At 41.3% G+C, this 15,524-nt stretch overlaps 1 protein-coding gene across 5 annotated transcripts in view; it reads right to left on the bottom strand.

Annotated features, from left to right (window-relative positions):
- DPYD (dihydropyrimidine dehydrogenase) overlaps positions 1-15,524 on the bottom strand; it is a 498,994-nt gene that overhangs the window by 409,779 nt on the left and 73,691 nt on the right. The gene's annotated exons all lie outside the window — the stretch shown is intronic.

Raw genomic sequence — 15,524 nt, 5'->3', positions numbered from 1 at the left:
GAAAGCTAAGGTGAATGGCTGAGATGGTGTTCAATTGCTTGTTTCAAAGTGTTATTGTGCTGGTTTGAAGGTCTGATGGTGGGGGAAGATCATATATTGCGGAGGGTGTTTAAACATATAGGGTTGTATCCAACTAAGCTGACTTGACCCATTGAAATTAATGAGTCTTAGCCATGTCTATTAATTTCAGTGCGTCTACTCTGAGTAGGACTAGCACTGAATACAACCTTCTAACAAGCGTCAGGTATTGAAAGTTTGGAAAAGACTTTGATCAGATCACTGCAGATCTTGATGCAGTCAACATTGCTCCAGCTTTGAAAGGAAACACACACCAAATACTGTAAGAATTAAATGAACAACAACAATCATAACAGTAGATGTGAGCATTATATTCATTGTCGTTCTGTAGACCCCACGATTTTGCATTTCTGGTAAACCTTCTATAACCAATAAGCTACTCTCATAAAACGACAGAAAGCAGCACGAGAGCGCCTTTTAATAATAACTGTTCACGACCTCTTTTCTTCTGATTATTTGAATATTTCTCTGCAAGGAGACACCGTAAGAATGCCTTTTGTTCTTGCCAGCATGCTACCTCTGGAAATAACCCAAGAACAGCAGTGCCTTGGATTTTCTGCTAATTTCAAGCTTCTAATTTGCTGCTTTCAGATTCAAATATCATGAAGAGCAGATTTTCATTCCACAATTATTTTATGGCTACATCTTTTTTTATTTTATTTCAATCTTTTGTTTACATTTGGAGAGAAATCTGAAGTATGGCAAGAGGGAGAGAGGAGAGAGGAGAGAAACAAAACACATCCCAACACCTACAAGGATGGCATGCTTTTATTTGTGAGGTTGCCTCCAAAGTCATATAATTACACTGTAACTCCGTGGGAACAATGGTAATTTCACAGCAGTTCATGTTGCTGTTATCACCCTACATCCTGATAACTATGAAATTAATTTGTGGCATCACTGTATGTGTCAGCCATAAGCTGTTCCCTAGGTAACATTATGCAACCACAGAAAAGGAATTTGGTGCAGCAGAATCAGCTGCAGTAGACCATGCATAAATGGAGCATTGCCAGGCATGAACACGCAGCAATGATTTGGCTATCAGTGAAGCTCAGGGCCACAGTTTCACATTTTCCAACACTTCACAGCCAAAAGTTGGGGACTCAACTGCAACGCCCAAACTCCTATCAAGGATAACTTCCCAACCCCCATGGACACACATGCTATTGAAGGTTCTTCTTGGGATGTGGGCGAAGGAGGTTCACTGTAAGATTGGTGCTGCCCATGAACAGAAGGGTTGTTGGTTTTTTGCATCATCCACATGATGTCATCAAAATGACATCCTGTACTACCTCTCTTTTTCAAGTGGTGCATCTTCTTCTTCTTTTCAATTTTTTTTTATTGATTTTCCAAATTTATAGACAAACAAACATAAATCCTAACTATAATTGTTCCACTATTGTTAACATTGTTAGGTAACTTCCTTGAATCCTCCTGGCTGAGTTTCAATGTATATCATTGTAACAGTTTTCCAAAACTAATTTCTCATAAAATTTACTTAGTCAATTAACATCTTTCTTTCTTTTCATATTAACTTTAGACATATTATTCTATAACATCACATATTTAATCCTAAACAAATCTGGTATTTGCAAGTATTTCTATTTAAGTTATCTTAGCATATTTAGCTAAATAGTCTTTAAATTTCATCCATTCCTCCTGGTACTCCTCTTCCTTCTGGTTGTGGCCTCTTCCAGTCAGGTTGGCTAGCTTCCAAAAGTCCATCATCTTCATTTGCCATTCCTCCACTGTTGGCACTTCTTGTGTTTTCCCATTTTTGGCCAACAAAATCCTAGCAGTAGTTGTGGCATACAAAAACAATCTAACATCTTTTTTGGGCAATTCCAAATCTATTATTCCAAGAAGAAAGGCCTCTGGTTTCTTCTTCTTCTTCTTCTTCTTCTTCTTCTTTGGCAATAACTCGTACTCAAATAAGATTGTCTTAGTACAATAGCTTTGTAAACAAGCATTTGGGTTTCCCTGTGAATGTCCTGGTCCTCAAACACTCTGCACTTCAACCGGGAGAAAGCCTCACTCGCAGAGCTCAGGCGGTGCTGAATTTCAGCATCAGTGTCGGCCCTTGTGGAAAGATAACTGCCCAGGTAGGAGAAGTGATCGACATTTTCCAATGTTACACCATTGAGTTGGATTTGTGAAGCTGCAGAGGGGTTGTTTTGTACTTGTTGGTGTAGAACTTTGGTTTTTTGGATGTTGAGAGATAGGCCACGCTTTTCGTAAGCTTCTGCAAAGATATTTAGGATGGTCTGGAGGTCATCCTCTGAGCGTGCACACACTACGTTGTCATTGGCATACTGAAGCTCTGTGAAGGAAGTTATGGTAACCTTACTCTTTGCTTTCAGCCTGCTCAGATTAAAGAGCTTTCCATCTTTTCGACAAACCAGTAGCATATTCAGGGTAGCATATTCATGGTACCCCATTAAGGGGGGGGGGTCTCAATGGAAGTCTCTGTCCAGAAGCTAAGCATAGGGCAAATGGGTCATAGATCTTCCAGCAGCTGCCTTAGGACAGCCATCTCAGTAGATGAGTGTATTGAGGAAGCCATAATCCTGGGCACAGTTCTGAAAATGTTTCGGCCCACAGGCAGGAGGCTGGGATAGCTACACACCCAATTCCTGAGACAAAATTCCACCTGCATCTGTAATCAATAAAGTTGTGGCCATTTTTAATCCAGGCTGTTGTCTGTTTGAGTTTATTTTATCACACCCCAGTTTAGTCCCAGCCTAGGGGAGGATGGCAATGCAAAAGGGACTGCAATTGTCTTACTTATATTTATTAAAGTTATCTTTCATTCTTTCTCCAATAATTGGTGAATGATTTTCATAGACAATCCTCCCAAAAGTTCCCCATTCAGGCAGAGACTGGTCTGAAACCTAGGAGTCTTTAACTCAGTCCTAAGTAATTTTCAGAGTACATAGCAAAAAAGAAAGAAAGCGGGGAGGGGGGGGAACCTTGCTGCAACATCTCGGTTCAGATTTATATTGCATTGCCAGATGCAAGCTTGTGGATAAAAGAACTATTATTCATATCATGTTAGAAGGGGTATTTTATTCTTTTTTAATATAGAGCCTGCTTTCCTCTGATCTGTAGAACCAGACTGCTAAAGCTACATTTGGGAGCATTAGAAACTAGGATTACACTCTATTCTTTTATTTTGCCAGTGTCTTCCAGGAAGCGGGGAAAGCAACTGCTGCATTTGTTATACATACAGATTCAGCAGCTTTGCTGGGGATTTTGCTGGTGAGTAAAAGCAACATCTCAATGTCAGCGGCAGCGCTAGTCATCAAAGCAATCCAAGGTGTTGAACAGCCACTGTGATCCACTATATCCAGGGATGAACAAGTTTTGTCATTCGCTGGTTCTGATCTTTATCTCCGACTGATCTGCCTTTTGTGATTGTTACCACAAGGCATAGCCCTAAGACCCCTGACAATGTTCAAATAAAGCCTTTTTTTTCCAAATTCAAAAACAAAGCTTTCGCTCAGTTTTAATAGCAGGTGTGAGGTCTTTCGCCGACTTGTGCTAGTTCAATCCAGAAACACATTCTCCATTAAGAACAGGCTTGTGCCACAAGCCAAACTTCACCACTGCTCCCAAGGAAACTGAGAGGGCCCTATTTAATTTTATTATGACACCTGTGAGGACTTCTAAACATTTTCTCAAGCACCCACTTCTAGTTATGATTTAGTGTGTGTTTTTTAATTTAGGGATGCTGAACCTGTAGCCCTCCAGAAATTGGTAGATTGCAAAAGAATCGCCCTGCTGCATCATGCCTTTGTGAAGCTAGCAAGCAAAAGAAGCACAACTTCACTCTTGTGCTATCCAGAAACTAGTGTTCAGATACACAGTGCTTCCAATACAGGGCATAATCATCACCAGGCATGGCCAAACGTGGCCCTCCAGATGTTTAGGGACTACAATTCCCACCATCCCTGACCACTGCTCCTTTTAGCTAGAGATGATGGGAGTTGTAGTCCCAAAACATCTGGAGGGCCAAGTTTGCCCATGCCTGCTCATCACAATATATTCTCCATTAATTTGTTTGAACCCCTATTAAAATCAGTGAGTGCAAAATCCATAGTTTGAACTTCACACCATGTGAAATACCTGCTTTGGTCTGTCCTGAATCTTCTAATATTCAGCTTCACAGGATTGTCAGGGACCGGCTGGATGAGGAAGAGTGGTGGAAGCCACCTGATCAAGAGCCCCCCAGGAAAAGCACAAAGGGAGAGGACTTGGATCCTGGCTCCTGGTGGTGGGAAACCGGCCACACCCCAGATGAGGAGAAGTGCTGGAGACTGGGAGCTTGGAGGAGGAAACAGGAAGGTGCCCCAGAACAGGGAAGAGACAGGAATCTGACTTGGCAGCTCCATCTAAGAGCCACCTTGACAGCTTCTCTGCTGACAGCCTGCAAAGTGTGTTCTCCTTCATGGAGAGCACGGGTTGCGGTGGGGTTAACCAGATACCCTCTGTTGCTGGGCAAGTTGGTTTGGTTGGTCCAAAGTGTGATTGGACTCTTTGGGTTGCTGGGGAGAGTTTGATGTAGCCAATTTTTGATAGACAGCCTTGGGTGAATATATTCCCTGCGCGCAGCATTGAGCTTCCTCTTTTCGCTGTGCGCATCGGATCACCTGCCCACCCTCCCTAATTTTAGGGCGTTTGTGTTTGAGCTTCCTATGCCTCTCATGGGGTTGGTGGAGGGGTATGGATTGGCTGTGCCTGCCCCTCCAATGCTGTTGCTGCAAGAGTATTTCATTAAAGGAATCTAGGGGCTCACCATGCTTTTGTCTGCACCCCTGTAAAGGGGGATAGGGCAACGCAAGAGCCCCTGGGAGCATTTGGGGAGAGGCGAGGGTCTGGTACCCAGCTCCATCTACTCCGCATGAAATGTTTTCCCTTACTGATTTTGCAGGCTTGCGGATATCAGTTCTGTCCCTGGGCAGGGACAGATAGTCGTAACCAATGCCTAAGCAACCACTCACATTGTTTGTATTTAAATAAAGTTGTGGCCAAAATTATGCCAAAAACCTTAAGCAAAAATTATGGTGTGACGTTTGAATTTATTTAGGGGTAGCTTGGGGACCTCGACACGCAAGCCCTCCCCCCACTCCCAGAACAAGGCATTTATTGCATATTTCTGAGCAGAAAGCCAGACAGAAACACAGAGGATCCCTTGGAGTTCGCCATAGATAGAGGGAGGGTCCGGACTCAGAGGGATAAGGGAGCGGAGGGGACGTTACTGCTTCATCTAGACAGGAGCAACCCTTAAAAGTATCCGTGTGTTCTCTTTCTGCTTCCTTAGTAAAGAAATTAACTCTAAGTTAGACAGCGGTTCACTTTCTTCCTCTGATCTGCGAATGACCTGTTCTCCTTGTTGGCTCCCTGACACTGGATATCACCAAGTCCTTAGTATGATCTTTCCACCTTTACAATACTCTTTCTGAAGTGCAGCAACAAAAACTGCACATAGTGCTCCATGTGCAATTCCCCCAAATATTTGTATAATGGTGTTAGGATTTTGCCAGCTTTATTGCCTAATGATCCCTAGCATGTAGCTCAACAAATTTGGAGATCATCCCTAATTCCAAGTTGTTTATGAAGAAGTTAAAAAGCACAAGTCCCAACACCAAACCTTAAAGGACCCCCTCTTCTCACATCTTCCCATTCTGAGAACTTTCCATTAATTCCTACTCTCTTCTTCCTGTTTTTTAACCAACTATCAATTCATATGTGGACTTCACCTCTGATCCCATGACTAGTCAGTGGTCTTTGGTGATGAGCTTTATTGACAGTTTTTGAAAATCTAAGCTCCGTCTACTGAATCACCCCATCCATATGCTTGTTTACATGCTAAAAAAAAAAAAAAAAAACAGTTAGACAGGAGGACATCAGTATAGAAGCCTTGCCGCTTGGTCTCTGGCAAGATTAGTTTTTCTTGTTTGGAATTCTATGTTTGATAATTCTATCTTTAATAAGATAGTCAGGTCGCACCTCTCATTCAGCTCTCCAGGAGCTGGGTCTCTTGAGTCATAACCATTTCTTGTAAAGGGGCCGCATACCATATATTTAGTTGATTATGCATACAATACAAGGTCAGTCCCACACCTACCAAAATTATAAAGACATCCTAACACTTTCTGCAAACAAGGCAGAAAAATGGAAGCATTTTCCATGATGAAGGAAACCTTCCAAAAATCGGGACAGGTTTCAGTACCAGATTAATCCCCCTCTCTAAACTTGGATTCCTTCCGTAATACTTTCTTCAAGTAACTATTCAAAAGCCAAACAGAACTAAAACTTGCTTCTCAGAAACACCAGCACTGCCAGTGACAAGTAACCTCCTTGGTGTCAAGCCAAAGCTGCTGGAGACATCTTAGATGAACTTTTATTTCCAGACAATAAAACAAATGTGAAGTGTTCTTCAAATCAATGGAAAGGAAAGTAAACAATGTCATCCGCTGCTGAGAGTTATGTGACAATTCAGCACCTATGAGGTTTCCAGAACGCATAGAATTTGAGGAGCTAAATAGAGATGGAGCAATTTACTTCTCACTCTGTCAGTCTACAGTAAGCCACACAAATAACTGAACTCTACCCAGTTCTTCTGTAGAACCTATTCAACAGGCACAATGCCATATTTTCTCTCTGGATATGGCTTACCTACCACTGAGACTTTTGTGACAAAGTCCTGCCAGTCTTAACTGGCTTTGCATTAGCTCCCTTAGCTAGGTCTCTCCGGCCATATCTTCAGTTGTTCCAGCCCCACTTGTTGCTTGGTGCCATAGCTGTCAACTTGCAGATTTGAAAATAAGGGACCAGCAGCCTCGAAAATAAGGGATCAGCAGCCAAAATAAGGGATTTTTCCAAGCACAGGTATGTTCAACTTCTGAGCTCCTCCGAGCCAAAGGCAGAAAGCCCAGCCAGCAGCCAAACGAAGCCTCAAGCGGTGGTTCCCACAGCGCAGCAACCCGGCAAAGGGGATGCAGCAAGGAAAACCACCGTCACCGCTCCGCTGGGAAGCGCTGAGCAAAGGCGAGTCCCCAGGCAACACGGCCGATTCGATCGGCACAAGGCATGCAAGCTCCACCCCCTAGTCGTTCTTAGACTCCTTACTGGGTGAGCAACACAGCCAAACAACACAGTTGGAGCCTCCCTCCTCCTTGGCTGGCAGGGAGGGAGGGAGAGGAGCTGCTTCCTTTGAAACCCGGGAAATTTAAGGGACGTCATCAATAAGGGACAGCAGCGGGATATGGCCCTGGGATAAGGGACTTTCCCACCAAATAAGGGACAGTTGACAGCTATGCTTGGTGCCCAAACTTGCAGCTTAGCCAGATTCTGGGGAAATTTAGGAATGTTTTGAAATTCTAATTCGTATATTTAAAGGTAGAAGTTTCTAATTCTCCGTTAGAAGCCTAACCAGCTTGGTAACTCCATTTTGGAGAGCTACAAATGATACCATCAAACTACTGCTACCACTTTGCTTACTGAGGTTCCTGAGTTGTTAATTAGGGACGGATGAATCCTTCAGTTTCTCATTTTCCCAATCATAAGCTCAGTTCATCACATTTCTGTATCACTTTGCACTTTCATTTTTTAAAAAGCCCTCACATTTTAGTGTACATTTCTTCAAATGTCAGAATACAGTTATGTAGGCATTTTTGCAAGCAATTTCCCCAGTGTAATTCATTTTTTGTGTCATTTTCATTAATATGTTGATTTTTTGTGCGGTTTCCCCTAATAGATGCAATTTTGCACACATTTTTGGCTTGAATAATTGCATTGCAAAATTTGAAGAAGTGCAAGTTTTGAAGAGCAGCTGCATTGTGGTTCACACATTGTTTTGGGAGTTGCAAATTAACCGGGTTCGCACTACAATGCAAGCTACACAAATTGAATTCCTGCCCCTTCCCTAAACTTTTATCCAGCAAAGGTGGTTGATCTCAAGATGCTTGAGGACACCTAACTGAGCAGAATTGCAGCTTCAGACTAAAAGTGTCCTTGTCATTGCAACCTTGAGGTCACAGATGGAATGTCCATCTCAATGATGACTCCAGCATGTTCTGTACCTGTAAGTTAGGAGGCCAAGACCCAAACATTAAGAGTGGGGACTTCTATTTTCTTACCAACTATCTTTATATTTTACTGCCATGAATTCTTTTATTCTAATTGACTCTCTTCCTTCCCATCCCCGTCATACTCCTTTTATCCTTGATATAAGACAATTCCAGCCAGCCTTATGCTAAGAGCATGAAATCGCAAGATCATCGCAGTAACTCAGTGTTACAAAGAAGTGCCATTCCTGTTGTGCTGTCCAATTACAAAATAGTAAAGCAGGGATAGTGCACAGCAATGATGTTTTTTTCTATTTGTTTCGGTAAGTTTAGCACAGCAGGAAATGTGGCATTCTCCCTAGATAATGTGTCAAAACCGCAGTTAGAATTTAAGTGCAAATGGAAGTTATCTTAAAGGCTTCATATGTAGGCTAATAACCCCGGTTGCTTAAATGAGATAATTATACCTTACATAATATATTTTACTTCAAGGATTTGGTATCTTCATTTTAATAAAATAATAATTTGCTCTTGGGGGTGGGGGAGTGCAAATAGCCCTTTTATGTGAAGGCCCTGTAACACTAACGTGCCAGTATATGCTCAGAATTATTTTATATAGCTTTCAAAATTTTGGAACCATTCCCCCCAGCACCTTCAAGATATTTTACTGAAAACAGGCTTCAACTTTGACTCAAATGATTGAATGGGTAGGTGCTGAAAATCCATCAGCTTGACAGCATTTGCTGTCAATATTTAGAAACGCCACTACAAAGTTAACCATGGAAGACATTAATGGTCTATCTGTGCCCAGGAAAGCCATGTGCAATCAGATTTCACCAAAAGAAACAAACTCCATCCAAATATCATGCCAAGAATGCTCACATTACATATTCAAAATAAATTACTGAAATCAAACACAGAGATTTTGCATAATGCTGCCCTATTTGCATAACTTTATCCTCCAATCAATCTCAGATTTTTTTTAATTATATGGCAAGCATTACATCCTACCTTTCAGCTACAAAAAAAGAAAAAAAGGTCAAGGCATCTAATAACAGTTAAAAAAAAAGAGAGCAGGTGACAATTCATTAACAAACACCATTTAATCAATGGGAAGGCTCATTTGAAAGAAAGCAGTCCATCAGATGAACTTTGAACCCCTAAATAGTTCGGAGCCGGACTATCACCAGCACTTTGAACTGGGTGCTACTGTAGCTGTTTCAACAACAAAGTCACAGCTAGCATATTCTGGACCAGTTGCTGGACACTCAACACAGGCAGCCCCACACAGAGCACCAGTCCAGACATGATATAATCAAGGCTCGTAACACCATGGTCACTTCTGTATTTTCCAAGAAAGGGTCAATGGGTAATTAATGGGCACTGCAATTGTTCAAGAGGAGAAGCATGACTGAAAGGTCACAAAAACAACATTTTTTAACCTATTGTAGATATGGCCTGTATTTGTTTGAACACTGTTCAACGTTCCATGCATCTGATAAGGAAGCAAAAGCCATAGTACAGACAATTTTGTTGCACATAGTATCACAAGAGGAAGTCCTCAAGTCATCTGAAGCTGACTAGACCTGGCCATGATACTAACCAATTTTCTTGTGAATCAGTTTTCTGCCCACTTAACTTGTCTTGAGGGTGCAGAGTAGCCATGTTGGCTACCCCTAGTATAACACAATACAGACAGTATTTGCTTTTGGGTAGTTCCCATCATCCTTGACCAATGGTAATGTTGGCTAGGGTGGATGGGATCTGGAGTCCAACAGCATCTAGAGAGCCACAAATTCCCCATCCCTAATCTAATAGACAGGGACGCAGGTGGCTCTGTGGTCTAAACCACAGAGCCTAGGGCTTGCTGATTAGAAGGTTGGCGGTTCGAATCCCCATGATGGGGTGAGCTCCCGTTGCTCGGTCCCTGCTCCTGCCAACCTAGCAGTTCGAAAGCACGTCAAGGTGCAAGTAGATAAATAGGTATCACTCTGGCGGGAAGGTAAACAACGTTTCTGTGCGCTACTCTGGTTCACCAGAAGCAGCTTAGTCATGCTGGCCACATGACCCGGAAAAACTGTCTGCGGACAAACACAGGCTCCATCGGCCTGTAAAGCATGATGAGCACCACAACCCCAGAGTTGGACCTAACGGTCAGGGTCCCTTTACCTTTAATCTAATAGACACCCATAACAATTCTACCGAAACATGTTCTGTTATCAACTATTTGAATAAATACTTCTGTCTTAAATGTCATTGCTAGTATGGAACCCAAGCTCTTGGAAAAGAAATTATTTTTGTATGAAAGCAATATACCTAAACACAAACTAAACCTTTTAAAAGAAGGTTTTTTTTATATAAAAAAAATCCTCTATTTGTCAATACACAGCAGTGCTTGCATTTTTCCATATAATTTGGCACTTCTTGTCAGTCTTGCTCAGGAGAATCTATACAGGATAAGTTGTTTTCTGGGAGTGGGGAAAGAAATCTACTTTTAACAAGGGGCTAAAATGTGGAATTAAGAGATTAATTTTCAATATCTGACTTTTAAAAAATTGCTCTTTGCTAATCCTAGCAAAATTAAAATGTTGATTTCAATAAAGGTTTCTTTAGCACAGAACATTTCTTATAAACAACCTGTTTTAGATTTTCTCAAGTAGCCAAAAGTCAAGGAAACAGAATTTTAATGGCGCGGTGTTGACAAAGAGCGAACTACTTCACGTATCTTAGAACACAATAGGAAATATAGTTTAAGTTCTTAAATCACAGGAAAATCACTATGAAGTTACATGCCTAAGATTTAATAAATATAGTGGAGTGCTTTCAACAATCTGCGAGCAAAAACATTCTTAAATAAGATAAAGTAAGTAACATTAGGACTGGTAGCAGTATGTGCACCATCCGTGCTAGAGAATTTACATAGTCTACTAGATCCCTTTACAACCCCAACTCATTTGCACAGGGAACAAAAGATGGCTAATTCAAGGCAGTTCATCACTAATCCTCTTAACTTTTCTGAACTTCAATAAAATAGAAGTCACAGAACCTGGAAGTAGGAATCTACTAATTTATATTGCTGGGGACATTGATTACAGAAGGAATTTGGTCAAGGGAAAAGTTAGCATTTGATGATGCAGCATTGTAGCATCTAAAACTACCATTTTAAATTTCCACTTCCAATTGATAATGGAAAGAAAATGGAATTGCAGCACTAAAGGTTCCTAATGTGGAAGCAACCTCTGATGTGGTTAAAATGTCTTTGCAAGTGGACTTGAGCCCCTAAGAAAAAGCTTGCCAATCAGTTCTAATATACAGTGGTAACTCGGGATGCAAACAGGATCCATTCCGGAGTCAAGACACAATGGCACATCTCCGTGTGCGCGGGTCGCATTTTGTTGCTTCCGTGCATGCACATGACATCATTTTGAGCATCTGCGCATGTGCGAGCGGCAACACCCGGAAGTAATGTGCTCCGTTACTTCCGGGTTGCCGCGGAGCGCAACTCGAACGCACTCAACCCGAAGCACATTCAACTCGAAGTACGACTGTACAAAGATATTATTTTTCTAAAAAGAAAAATTAAAGGGGGAAAACACACAACTGGTGCTCTGACATTCCATCCATATTTTGTGAGAAATCCATTCGGCATGCTAAGGATTTGCAAGCAAGAAAGTAAGATTTTTTTACAGGTTTTCCAAAATTTGGCATTTCATCCACCTCAAACTATGCCTTGAATTTCATTACTAATTACTACAATATCAGTGGTGGCAATTATAATAATATCATTGGACAACAAGCAGGCTGCTTTTGCCTGCAGCACAAAATAGCAGCCCTGTGAGTAACATAAAGCATTGCTGCACTATATAAAGCAACATGATTAGCAGGTGTAACATGCAATTAAACTTTACGGGCTCGCACACACATAAAAAAAGCCTAAGTGTTATAAATATATTTCTTAATATAACGGAGATTTACCCCCCCCCCTTGTGTTTTGTTTTGAAGAGTCCAGTACAATATAGCAGCTGAGGTGTGTGTGTGTGTGTTTGCTTGTTTGTTTGGAACAAAACAAGTCTGTTAAAAGAAATGTCTGCAAGTTGAGACACTTCAATGGGCATTTCCACAGAATTCAATAGAAGTTTATAACTGCCGGTTCTGACCATGTATAATGTGTAACCTTAGGTCAGTTAAAATTAAAGAATTTTGGTTTATTTGAGACAGGTGATTGAAGGAATGTTCAAGGGAAATCACAATCTCTCCACACTCCCATATTCCCCCTTCACTGCAGTATTCTCTAAGGAGGAAGGCCGGCTCTCCGATTTATCTCTGCAGCTCACAGAGTAAATTAAAATTCCCAACTGGAAAAAAATGAGAAATTACAGATGAAATCTTGGACAATATAAAGTACAGAACCGCCTAAGCCTATACAATCTTATAAGCCCATATGAAGTTGAGAAAACAACTCAACATAAACATTCTGTGTCAACGGTGGCATAAAGGAGACTACTTCATCAAATATCAATCTTGCAATCAAGCTCAAAACAAGACTTTTATGGGCGTCCTGATTTATACTTTAAATATATTTAAGGCAGTGCAATCACTTTTCTAAAGCCCTGGAGATAACCACCATTGTGGAATACTGTGACAAGATATTCCCTTTGAGTTATTCTGCAACTAGAAACCATATGGCTCTCTATTTCAAAGCTACACTGATCGTTTGGGGAGTGTTTGCAAAATCGGATCAAAAAAACAAAACACATGAGCACACTGAAGCAATATGTTATTGGACTACAACTCTGATCATACCTGGCCATAGACTAAACTGGCTGGGGGGATGGAATTAGTGGTCCAACTCCATCTGGGGAAATTAGGTTGAAGAACATTGCTCTAGCACGTGTGTGCTATAACTAGCAACTAAAACATCAGATAAAGCCAGCTCTAAAATCTATTGAGGCTATATTAGTAATCAAAGTAAACATTTTAACACTTCAAGACTTCAGCTGTCTCTGTGGTACCCTCTCTACTTTCCCATCTATACAAAACCTGTGATGTGGCTCCAGTCCACAGAGCAGCTTTGGTTTAAGAAAAGAAATTCTGTGCACACCAGAATTTTGGCACTTCTCGCTTTCCCCCCTTCTTCTCCTTAAAAAGCAGTTGCACAAACTTATGTCTTTTAACATTAGGCTCATCACAGGCACGTTGACTAGATATGGTAATGCACATCCTTGTTTTCCTGCAAATAACCAATGCAGTACTGCCGGACATTTTCATTACAGTATACATGCACTGGCCTCTGTCCCCCCCACCGCTACCCTTACTGCTTAGCTTCTGTAATAGTTTATTCCAGGGTGAAGAAACCTGCTTTAGGATGCATCATAAGGGAGTGAGAATACGAAAGTAGGAACTGATATCTGAATGGTAAAGTGATACAGTGGTACCTCAGGTTAAGAACTTAATTCGTTCTGGAGGTCCGTTCTTAACCTGAAACCGTTCTTAACCTGAGGTGCCACTTTAGCTAATGGGGCCTCCCGCTGCTGCTGCACTGCTGCCACATTTTGGTTCTCATCCTGAAGCAAAGTTCTTAACCCGAGGTACTATTTCTGGGTTAGCAGAGTCTGTAACCTGAAGTGTCTGTAATCTGAAGTGTCTGTAACCCAAAGTACCACTGTACTTTAAAGCTGGGATAGGGGGGGAAATTGGGTTCCACTTCTCACTTAAAAATGTAACAAGCAATTTAAGTAATCTGTAGATACAGCTACTGGAAGCAACTTCAGTAACCATGACAGCTGAAAAACACAAAGATGGTGGCTATACCCGGACATAACAAGTCATGGCCCAGCTCACAAGTAATGCTAAGCTAAATAATGTCCTAGCTTTAATGCATTAAATTATGGCATTATTTCCAAATTCTCCTGCTGCTGGGCTAAGTTTGGCTTAGTGGTACATTCAAAACCAAGCTCAAGGTTTTTCTCCCCTGACAAACTGGGAGTGGTAAGGCAATAACAAACCTTGACTACAACTTGTGGTTTGTCTGGAATGAGACAAACCACAAACCCAGGTTCAAATGTACCATTAGAGCCAAATTATGGCTTAGCTTCAGGTAGCAGGACCACCGGGAGAGGAACAAAGTGGATGGGATTTCTGTTATGAATACCCACATGCTCAGATAGCCATGGTTTGGCTTAGCGTTATGTACAATCTGGACCCATGTTTGGGGAGAAGAGAAGTGGGGAAGAGGATAAGCATGCAGAGGCAGAGAAAGAATTATGGGTGGAGGAGTGTCATAATTCTGCTATCCTCTGGATACCCTGGAAAATTCACCAGACCAAACCTGCTGTAACCTGGAATCTGTGCAATGAAGCAAACTGAGTGCTGAATAGGACACAACCGTAAGCGGCCTGAGGAAACTCCATCAACCAAAAGCAAGTCTATGGTGAGAGACCTAGGAGATCAAGAGGGTTCCAGGAACTCTCTTCTTCATTGTGAGATTCTGGAGTTGATCTATGAGTTTATATGGACCCCGGGTGAGAACCAGAATACCTGAGTGGAGTCCTGCATGAGAGCCAGGAGGCTAAGATGTGTAATAACTACTAATTATTTTATAATATTAGTTGCTGCTGTTGTTTGAGCTTTCTGTCCAATGCCTAGAGACATTTCCTACATATTAAGCTATATAGAAATGGTCTAAGGAGCTAGATAAATGTGTTGTACTCTCCATGTGAGTGGAAACCATCAGAGCACACAAAATGGGAAAAGATCTTGGATGTGTGTATCAGCTTTTCATTCACAAAATAGTTTCAGTGGCCATAGTATTTGTACTGGTGTATTTGCCAGACATCCTTGCAATGCTGGCTTAAGATCCCCATCAGCTTTAATATGTCCCATCCCATGTCCTGGGACCTGAGTGAATAAGCAGAGCTGTACGAACTCCTGCGACCATAAAAGTGGAAAATCAAGAAAAGCACTTTCTCTCTTTGAATGGAGGAGGTCATTCATTTTCACATACAGTAGTATAATCCCATTAAAGTCTAATAGAAAAGAAATTACATGGGCTGCTATATCCTGAAAATTAAATACAAATTAGGAGCCAAAAAAAAAAAAAAAAACCCAACGCATAAAGAAAGAAAGAAATCGCTGTACAATTTCCTTAATACTTGCACAATTTGGATGAACAATCTTCATTCATTCACACAGTTTAGTATAAATATAAAACAAGGCACCCCCTTAAGCATTTTTAGTAACAAATTAAACATTTGCGTTTTTTAGTGTGCAGAGAGGCTTAGCATTCGCGCAGCTTCAAAACCAAAGTACAGCCTCAAGGGAACCCTCTCCGCTGACAAATTAATACCTTAGAGAATAGAGCTGAATGGTGGCAATGAA

Source organism: Podarcis tiliguerta (genome assembly GCF_965153285.1).
Source record: "Podarcis tiliguerta genome assembly, chromosome: 6".
Lineage (NCBI taxonomy): Eukaryota > Metazoa > Chordata > Lepidosauria > Squamata > Lacertidae > Podarcis > Podarcis tiliguerta.
This window is presented reverse-complemented; position numbering and strand designations above follow the sequence as displayed.